This window comes from Nannospalax galili, unplaced genomic scaffold (assembly GCF_000622305.1).
Source record: "Nannospalax galili isolate Female #2095 unplaced genomic scaffold, S.galili_v1.0 scaffold660, whole genome shotgun sequence".
NCBI classification, from domain to species: Eukaryota; Metazoa; Chordata; class Mammalia; order Rodentia; family Spalacidae; genus Nannospalax; species Nannospalax galili.
The window spans coordinates 738,699-749,183 of record NW_008349073.1 but is presented as its reverse complement, the minus strand read 5'-3'; positions in this window follow the sequence as shown (position 1 = coordinate 749,183).

Genomic DNA, 10,485 nt, shown 5'->3' with positions numbered 1-10,485 from the left:
GTACTTAGCACCAGGGTAGCTGCGTAGTAGTAGCTCGCTCAGCTACTTCCTCAGTGGGTACTTGGGTTGTCAGCCTCGATCTGAAGATATGTGTCGTGGTAGTGGCAGCACTGGGGATTGAACCCAAGGCCTTATGCATTCTAGGAAAGCTCTTTTACCACTGAGCTACAGCCCCAGCCCCCCTTTCTGAAGTTATTAGAACAATAGAGTCTGGTATTTTAGAGAATTCATGACTATTGAGCCAAGTTTTGCATGGCTCCTTCTTTCAGACCATGTCACAGATTTCAGAGCCCACCCCCAGCCTGTCTTTGAAATGAACACTGGAACTAGCACTCATCCCCACACACAAGAGGCCAAGAGCCTTGGAGGAATTTTGAGCCAAACTGCTCAATTAGGGTTTTCCATATTGGAAGGTGACCAAAGACCCAACCAGAGCCCCTGTTTTAGAAAGTTTGAATTCTGGGGCTGATGAGATGGCTCAGCAGTTAAGAGCACTGACTGCTCTTGAAAAAGATCCAGGTCTGATACCCAGCACCCACATGGTAGCTAACAACTATCCATAACTCCAGTTCCAGGGGATCTGGTGCCTTCTTCTGACTTCTGAGGGCACTGCACAATAGGGGTGCACTTACACACATGCAGGTAATACACTTATACATATAAAATAAAAATAATAAATATTTTTTTTTAAAGGAAGTATGGATTCCTTCAGTATGTGTAAAGGAAGGGCCTACATGCCCTGGTTGTGTCTGGAATAGCCTGAGCTCTGTCCCATAAGAAGCATCTCAGAGCTAGGTATGGTGGTGTAATCTCAGTGCTCAGGAGGAGCATACGTTGGAGGCCAGTCTGGGCTACACAGTGAGACACTCAAAAAAGAAAAGATCTCAGAGGAGAGCCAGTGCTTAGCTGAGGAGTCAACTTCCCATTCTTAGATATCCCTTCAAACTTAGTGGATAGGATAGGTTCTCAGAGGATGCTAAATATGTCTTGTTCTTAGTCATGGTGAGGGTATGCCTTAATAGTAGAATACTTACTTAGCATGTACAAGGTATGGGATTCCGTCTTCAACACCAACAAAATAAATTTAGAAAACGAAAACTTTAAAAATTTAAATTCTGTTATTGGGCTAGAGAGATGGCTCAGGAGTTAGGAGCACTTGCTCTTGCAGAGGACCTGGGTTTGGTTTCCAGCCCCTCCATGGGAGTTCACCCTGTCTGTAACTCCAGTTCTGGAGACTCCAGTGCTGCCTTCTGGCCTCCAAGGACACCAAGCATGCTCATGGTACACATACATGCATGCAGGCAAACACTCATACACATAAATTTTCAAAATTATTTATTAATGTAATGCCTATGAAAGTCAGAAGAGGGCATCAGATCCCCTGGAACTGAAGTTGTTAGCCAACATGTGTGTGCTGGGAATTGAACCCAGGTCCTCAGCAAAAGCAGCCAGTGCTCTTAACTGCTGAGCATCTCTCCAGCCCCACACATACATTTTTATTAAATTTATTTACATGTGTGTTTATGTGTATATGTGCATACATGCACAGGTGTGACAGCACTTGTGTGGAGGACAGAGGAGAACTGTCAGGAGTTGGTTCTTCTCTCCTTCCACCATATGAGTCTGTGGGATCAAACTCAGGTCCTCAGCTTGGATGCAAGCACCTTTACCCAGTGAGTACTCCCAAGCAATGTGAATGCATGTGCGCTTGTTTCATATTTGCATTTGGTTCAGACCCAAATTAATGATTTTGAGAATGGGACTCTAAGCAGGACGACACAGGCATCCTGAGGGAGGAGGCCTCTTTGTCTGAGGACAGAGACCTTATCTCTCTACGTTCCTTCCAGGAGGGGAAACAACAGGCTAAACATTTTCAGCCTGTAGTCCTCCAGCTTATAGGAATGTGGGTTGTAGCAGCCAGAGGAGAGCAGAGAGGCAGTGTTCCAGAAAGGTGAGGAGAGGGATGTGGTGGCCCACTGCTCTGCCAGCTTGTCGCAAATTATTCATGGGGCGGTATACGAGTCCAGTGGAAAGAACCTTGGGCTGGCGTGTCACCTTGGGGGAGTTCTGTGTGCCCTTGAGGGGGTTGCTTCAGCTCTGTGAAGCACAAACTTCCATTCCATCTCAGCAAGGGGACAGGCAGAGACAGACCTACAAACACAAAGGCATCGGGGAGCCCTGTGAGGAAACAACACCATCTAGGAAAGCCCTGTGCCCAAAACTGAGGGAGCACCTTCAGTCTGTCTTGAGGGAGAGCAGAGCAGCCCTGGAGGGGCTGGGATCACTGAATGATTGAGGGGATTGTCCAGGACAGAGGCTGGGGCCAGAACATGGGCCATTTCCCTTGCAAAATAGAAATTCAAATATGATGTAGTATCTAGTATCAGAGCCCACGGAAGCATCTGGGCACAGATGTGCCCTGGGAGGCCATGGGAGGTAGGGTTTACTGTACACAGAAGCACAGGGCGGGATTCTCTGTGGCCCCTCCTCTTTGCTAATCTGGACTCCCAATATCTGGGCTGATTGTGACCCCAGGCTGTTGTTGCTAGGGCCAGAGGTGATTGTGGACTTTGGGTCAACCCCAGTCCCTGCCTTGCCTCCAGGCCCCTCTCGGGGACCTAGCTTGGGAGACTGAGATGGTCACTTGGCCACAGCCAACACATGCATTAGTAATGGCCACCGATCCTGCTGGCCCTGTGCCTTGTTTCCAGAGGGGGGTAGTAATCTGAACCCAGGTCCTTCTGCCCTCAGACTCCACCCTACATTGGTGGGGTCATCAGACACCTCCTTTTGTCCTTAGACTCTGCATCAAAATGAAGAGAAAGCAAACAGGGGCCTCCTTCTCAACTCTCTGAGCACTCACATGGTCACTTCTGACAGGTTTCCTGACCAGAATCCCGAGGAAGTGGTTTGAGAACCTTAGGATGTCTTTGCTGGAAGGCAAGACCCTTCAGAGCTGAGCCTCAGTCTTCTCATGGGGAGTGGTGAGATCCATCATGAGGTGCTCTCTGAAGTGGTGTTCTGGGATGTCTTAACCTTCTCTGCCTGGAGAAAGAGGATTTGGGGAAAGATGGAAGAGGCTGCAGTCCAAGGGCAGGCTGTGGGGGATGTACATCCTGCCTGGGCCCCATCCCTTCCCCTGGAAACATCTGACAATTCCTATTTCTGTAGCAGATTTTGGATGGCCCCTGAGGGGTGGGACTCTTGTCTCTGAGCCAGCAGTCTGTTTCCAGCAGCTGCCCTTATGTACCTAAACATACTTCTCCTAGGATCCCTGTAATTCTCCCCAGGCAGATATGAAACTCTTACATGATCACATATCACACTGAAGAGAAACACCCTTAGGGAAAGGAAGTTCTGGGTGGGGTACCTCTGAGGCCAGCAAGCGGGGGTTTGAGGCAACCTAAAACACTGAGGAAGTGGGGTACAGAAGGGGCAGCAGGGAAGGCCCAGCTCCTCACTGAACTGGGCTTTACTGGTGAGCAGCTTGTGACCTCGGAGAGACCGTAACACTCAGGCAGAAGCATAGGTCCATCCACTTCCAGTTTGCCCACTTGAAGCCAAGTATGCTCTGAACAGAGCTGCCATCTGTGTCGCCAGCCCATGATGGTCTGTGATAGTTTGAATGTAGTTTAGTACTCGACAATTCACACTGGAATTCTTTTTGTGGTACTAGGGATTAAACAAACCCAAGACTTCATTTGTGCTAGAAACTGCTCTACCACTGAGCTAGACTAATGTCCCATATACTAAAAATTGCCCCTTTGGTAGTGTTGGAAGAGGGTGCTTTAAGAGGTGATCAGGTCACTTAGAGGGATCAATTACCTCTTCTGACCTGGAAAACAGGGTGTCATGAAGTGAGGCCCAGCCGGCCTGGCCTCTTCAGCTGTTGCCCTTCCAGCTTTTCTGTCCTGTGCTCAATGTTGCATGAGGCCCTTGTCAGACTCACCTGCCCCATCTTGGACTTCAAGCTTCCAGGACTATATTCAAAACAGATAGATCTCTAGGGCTCAGTGGGTTGAGGCACTTGCCAAGACTGAAGACTTAGGTTCTATCCTTGGTACCCACATGGTAGGAGGAGAGAACCAAGTCCTACAGGTTGTCCTTTGACCTCTACACATGCACAGTGGTGCACATGTGTATTTATACACAGTAAGTAAATAAACAAATGTAATTAAAAAACAAAACAAGGAAGTCAGGTGTGGTAGCACGTGCCTTTAATCCCAGCACTAGAGAGGCTGAGGCTGGTAGATCTCTATGAGTTCCAGGCCAGCTGGGGTTACAGGAAGACCCTGTCTCAAAACAACCAAAAATCAAAGAACAAAAAAACCACAAACAAAAAAACAAGGGACAGCAAGATAGTTCAGTGAGTAAAGGTGCTTGTTGCTGAGCTTGGCAACCTGAGTTTGATCTGGGGACCATCATGGTGGAAGGAGAGAACTGACTCCTGCAAGTTGTCCTCTGACAGATACACAAATAAATAAATGGAATTTAAAAATAGACCTCTATTATTTATAAAAAATGACCCAGGCTCAGGTATTCTATTATAGTTACAGAAAAGAAACTATGACATGGTATGAGAGCAAGGATGGGGTCACAGGGGCAGGATGACCAGGGTGTTCTTCTCTGGTTGAAGTTTTCACAAGGGTTCTCACCATTGTCTAGTGCCATGTCCCCAGGAATGAGGACCAGAAGCCTGTTGCATCTGACTGACTGCTCTGCCCTCTTAGTCATTAGGGCTGCCCAGCAACACCAGCCAGAGACTTGGAACTTAGTGGCAGTAATGTGTATCAGATGGATGAGCTGAGGCTTTGGATCTGGGTGACAACACAATATGCCTGGGAGGTCCCTTGTCAGCAGCCCAGTCAGGGAGCCAGGCTCTGCCAAACAAAGCCTCTGACACATAAGCAGGAGGGGGTGAGGGTGTGGTGAGAGATGCCCCATGTCAGCTCTGTCCAGAGGTCCGCAGCCAGTGAGGGGTGACTCTCTGTAAAGGCTCAGGCCCTCGTCCCTGCACCCTGGCAGCCAGCAAGAGCACTCCCCCATCTCTAGTGTCCCCCGTCTTTAGTGCCCCCTCCCTTGCCCTGCTAATGCAGCCATAGCTCTGGGCACTGTAGAGTCACTCAGCAGAGCTAAGCATTTGACTCCTGAAGGTGGCCAGCTGCTGGCCCTGCAGTCTGTCCACAGGACAGCCAGCTAGACCCTCTGGGGCATCTCTATACCCAGAGTATCTCACAGGCTCCTCCCTTAACCAGCTTAACCAAACCTACTCCCTCCACCTCTGCATTTTGTGACTTCGAGAGCCACTTTCACCCTTGTCCCATGTCATCTAGCCCCTCCAGTTCCACTACAAGCCTTTTGACTCTTCAGCACAACCCTGTCATCCTGGCCTTCTCTTCCCTTGCACCCCGTGGCTGACTTAAATCAATTGCCCTGCACAGCTTGGCCATCTCAGACCCTGCTTCAAGCCTGTTTGTGGTTCAAGTCTTGGGCTTCCTACCCTGGCTTTGAGGCCTGCCATGTGCAGGTCTCCCAGCCTCTCTCCTTACTTCTTGGGCAGAAAGCACTGCCTGCTCTGACCCACCCCTCTCCCATGTAGTTCCAGCCCCTCTTGCTTCCATTTAGGCTCCTTCCTGAGCTGTCTTCCCCTCCTGCCCTCCTCATGTCTCTGTCCTAACCCTTTCCTTCACTTTTACAAATATCCAGTCCTGGGTCTGCTCACCAGAGTACTTACCTTCTTAATATATTGTCATTCTTTTTCTAATCTATTCTTTCATTATGGATTTATCAAAAGTTTGCCTTTCTTTTTTAAAACAATTCTTTTGCCAGCGTGGTGGTACACACTTTTAATCGCAGCACTCGGGGGGCAGAGACAGACAGAGCTCTATGAGTTCAAGGCCAGCTGGATCTCTGTGAGTTTGAGGCCAGCCTGGACTACACCATGTCAAGTTGCAGATCAGTTGGGGCTTCAGGAAGACCCTGTCTCAAAAAAAGAGCCAAACGTAATTGTGTGTGCTTGTAATTCCAGCACTGGGGAGGTCAAAACAGTTGGGGCTTCAGGAAGACCCTGTCTCAAAAAAAAAACCAAAAAAAAAAAAAAAAACCAAAAATCTTCCCTCCCACCCATTCCCACCATGGGGACCGTAAAATACATATAACATAAAAATGGAAAATTGGCCACTTTGTTCTTTCTTCAATTTTTTTTTTTTTTGAGACAGGGTCTCTCTATAGCCACAGCTGGCCTGGAACTCCCTATGTAGACCAGGCTGACTGATAATGATCTCCCAGAGATCCATTGCCTCTGCTTCCCGAGTGCTGGGATTACAGGTGTGGGCCACCATGCCGGCTAAAGATTTATTATTATTATCATCATCATTATTTTGATTTTTTTTTTTGAGACAGGGTCTCACTATGTAGCCCCAGCTGGCCTGGAGTTCTCTATGTAGACAAGACTGACTCAAACTCTCTCAAAGATCTCTCAAACTCAGAGATCTGCTTGCCTCTGCCTCTCAAGTGCTGGAATTAAAGGTATGCATCACCAAGCCCGGCACAACTGTCTTCTTAAAAGTCCAGTTTATGGCCTTTCTTATCTTGGCTCTTACTGATATATATCTCTATCTCTACCTCTATATCACTATTAGATATTCTGAAGAATACAGGCTTTACCTCGAGGCACGACATTCCCTTATTTTTACATTTATTTATTATTTATTAATGCATATGCTGGGGGTGGCAGATGTATGTTATGGCATGTGTGTGGAGATCAGAGGACAACTTGTGGGAGTTGATTCTCTCCTTCCACCATGTGGGTCCCAGGAATGTAACTCAGGTCATCTGGTTGTCAGGCTTGGAGGTTGTCAGGCAAGCAAGTTTACCCACTGGGCTGACATTTATCCACTGGGTTGACTTGTAACAACACCAGTTTCTTCACTGAATAATGGAGAGGCCTAGCCCTCAGGCTTCTGGGCTGTGAATGTCGGAAAGCCAGTGCAGCACGGCTTAAGGGCAAAGGAACTTGAGGTTTCCACCAGAGGAGAGGCTGAGTCTGCTTACAGGCAGGCTCTTCTTGGCCTCTGCCAACTGGAGGCAAAGACTTTCCTTTAGTGGTTCCAACCCATGCCCAGCCACTGCCTTTTTCTGTACTCAGAGTAGGGCACCTGCCTGCAAGGAAGGGAGCAAGAACCTCCAGGACTCACATGGTGGGCAGGGAGAGAGGATCGAGGAGCAAATGGCATGTGTCCATAGCTGCAAAGGGGGGAACAGGTGCTGGGCAGGCAGGGTAACAGATATCCTCTGCTGGGTCATCATACCAGCCTTGTAGCCTTGATGTAAGTGAAGCCCTTTCCTCGGAGCCTGGAGCATGATGTTGGCTGTCGTCCCGTTGTTGCTGTCACCATTGGCAGGGAGACTTTATGGTCCAACTTTTATCCTGAGCCACATGTTCTTTTCTAGGGTCTGAAACAAGTGCAGAGCCACTAGTTCCCTGTGGTCCCAGTTGCGCAGTTGGCAGCAATGCTGAACAAGTCCCCTGATCTCGGGTATCCTCTACTTATCAAGCCACGCCAGGGCACGGTTCATTTCTGTCGCCTCCGAGAGGGCCACACAGCACAAAGGCCACCTTCTTTATGCCTGTCTTGTAATGATGGCTTGCAGTCCAGGTGTCATTGTATGGACACTCCTGCTCAAAAAAGCCAGAAACTGCTTGGACCAGGCTGGGGTCTCCTGCTCCCAGGCTCACACTGTGAAGCATGCTCAGGCAGAGGAGGTGTCTAGTTGGTAGCATGGCCTGGAGAACTTATCATGGGCATTGAGTCCCATTTATATCAGTTAGAAATTGAGATCAGCTGATAGTAACTGTCAAGAGACTGCTCTGCATGGCTCCAAAGCTGCCTCCCAATGCCTTATTATTAGAATCCCAATGTGTATGAGCTCTGAGTCCCCAAATACAGATCTTAGTACTTTTACTTAAAAGCAGAACTTAAAAACTTTTTTACGCTGGGCATGGTGGTGCACACCTGTAGTCCCAGCACTCAGGAGGCAGAGGCAGGCAGATCTCTGTGAGATAGAGGCCAGCCTGGTCTACATAGTGAGTTCCAGGTCAGCTGGGGCTACAGGGAGACCCTATCTCAAAAAGATCCCCCCCCCAAATTATTTGCATATGTGTGCATTCATATGCATGAGTGGTCAGACAACTTGCTGCAATTGGTTCTCTCCTTCCATCATGTGGGTTCCAGAGACTGACTCAGGTCCTCAGGTTTGACAGAGAAGTCTTCTTCACCCCCTGGGCTATTGCTATGTTGGATGTGCAATATATGTATTTATATATATTAAAGCTTATTTGCTCCAAAAGATTCCAAAAACACAATGCATTGGTAGAGCTGCAATTTTATTCAAGAGGACAATGTGCTCTGCTGAAGAAGTACATTTCCCAGCTCTGGTGGGGCACGTGGTTCAGTTTGGTTTAGGGGATGTGAGATTTTGAAGGAGACTTCCAAGAAGGAGCAGCACCTTTTATTCTTCCTTTCATTCAGTTACCTAGAACTTGAGATATGACTTCTGGAGCTCTAGCAGCTATTTTGGACTTTGAGATGGCTTTACAAATGTAAGCTAGGATGGTAGGACAGCAGGCAGAACGCCAAGTGGAACCTAATTACTCATTTCGCTGCAACTTTCAATTTAATTCTTTCCCCAGCAGCGTGGTTATTCTATCCCAGGGTCTTGAGCATGCTGGACAAGACCTCTGCATAGGAGCTACAGCCCTCACATCGGACCTTATCAGTTTTTATTATATGATCGTTTAAGGCTGGGTTCAGTTGCAGTCAACAGAAAACAAAACAAAATTTTAAAGCAATAACTTAATCAGGATAGGAATGATTTTTCTATCTTATATAAGCGGTCTAGGGCTAAAACAATGGTTCCCCAAGGCCATAGGGTACTGCTCAGAGAATCACACCCTGAACCACAGGCATATCTAACGCCTAGTGGGAAGCTGTGCCCAGCTTGCTGCGATTCAGGGTCTCCCTGTCCAGCCAGTCCCAGCTTGCCCGGGACCCAGTGGCAGCCCCTGTCCCGGTGCTGGCGTTTTCTGCGGTAGATTCAGAGCCTCGGTTTGTAGCCAGGTGGATCTCCCCACGCGCAGGATAGCTCAAGCGGAGGGCAGGTGTGGTTTCTTTCTCCTTGGCCCGGCGCAGCGAAGGCCTCGCGCGCCCCCTGGCGGCCAAAGTGGGGCATGAGCTCTGCAGAGCAGGGTCAGCCTTTCCTGCTGGGACCTTCCCAGCCGAACCTCTTGAGTCCTCGGTCCCGGGAAGTCACCCCCTCCCCAACACCGCACAGGGGCAGAGATGCTGCGAGTCTGCACTCGTCCCTCCAGCCACCCCACCCCGTGGGCGTCCTTGCTCTTCCAGATCACGAATGTTCTCGCCAACACCTAGGTGCAGGGTTCAAGCCCAAATCCCCAGGAAAAGCTGGTCTTCTGGGATTTGCTTTCTGCATGGAAAATTCCCGCCGCTGGGAGAGACTTCCAAGGCTTCACCTTCTAACAGATGGTCAAGAGAGAGGTGGAACCGCTAAAGGAAAATCTTTGCCTCCAGTTGGCCTCCAAGAAGGCGCTGGAAATCGAACCTGGAAGTGCACCAGTGTCATGCAATGCCCTGGAAGGTCAGAAGGGGGCTTCAAATCCACAGGAACTGGAGTTATGAACTATTGTTAGCCACCCTGTGGGTGCTGGGATTCAAACCCTGATCTGTCTGCAAGAGCAGGGTTAGCCAGTGCTCCTAACCCTGAGCCATCTCTCCAGCCCCAGAAAGTTCTAAATTACTTACATAGGGAGTGAGTTCCTGGTAAACAGACGTTTTTTTTTTTTTTCGGTCTTTTTGAGACAGGGTCTCCCTGTAGCCCCAGCTGGCCTGGAACTTGCTATGTGGACCAGGCTGGCCTCAAACTCACAGAGATCCACCTACCTCTGCCTCCCAAGTGCTGGGATCAAAGGCATGTGCCACCATGCCCAGCTTAAATTGACTTTAAAAAAATTTTTTTTGATTGAGGCTAGAATCATGCTTGGGTATTGGCTATTACCTTAGTGTGCAAAAGAAAAAATTATTTTAATTATTATTATTAGTTTTTATGAGACAGGGTCTCCCTGTAGCCACAGCTAACCTGGATTCCCTATGGAGACCAGGCTGGCCTCAAACTCAGAGATCCACCTGCCTCTGCCTCCCAAGTGCTGGGACTAAAGGCATGTGTCAAACCATGCCTTGGTGACTTTTTTTTTTTGGACTGGGGACTGAATCCAGGGTCTCACACATGTAGGCAAGTACTCTACCACTAAATTCTCTACCACTGAATTTGATTTTTTATTATTTATGTGTATGAATGTATTGACTGCATGTGAATAAGTGCACCCATGTCGTGCAATGCCTGTGGAGGTCAGAAGAGGGCGTCAGAGTTCCCTGTAACTGGCGTTAGGACAGTTGTTAGCTGCCATGC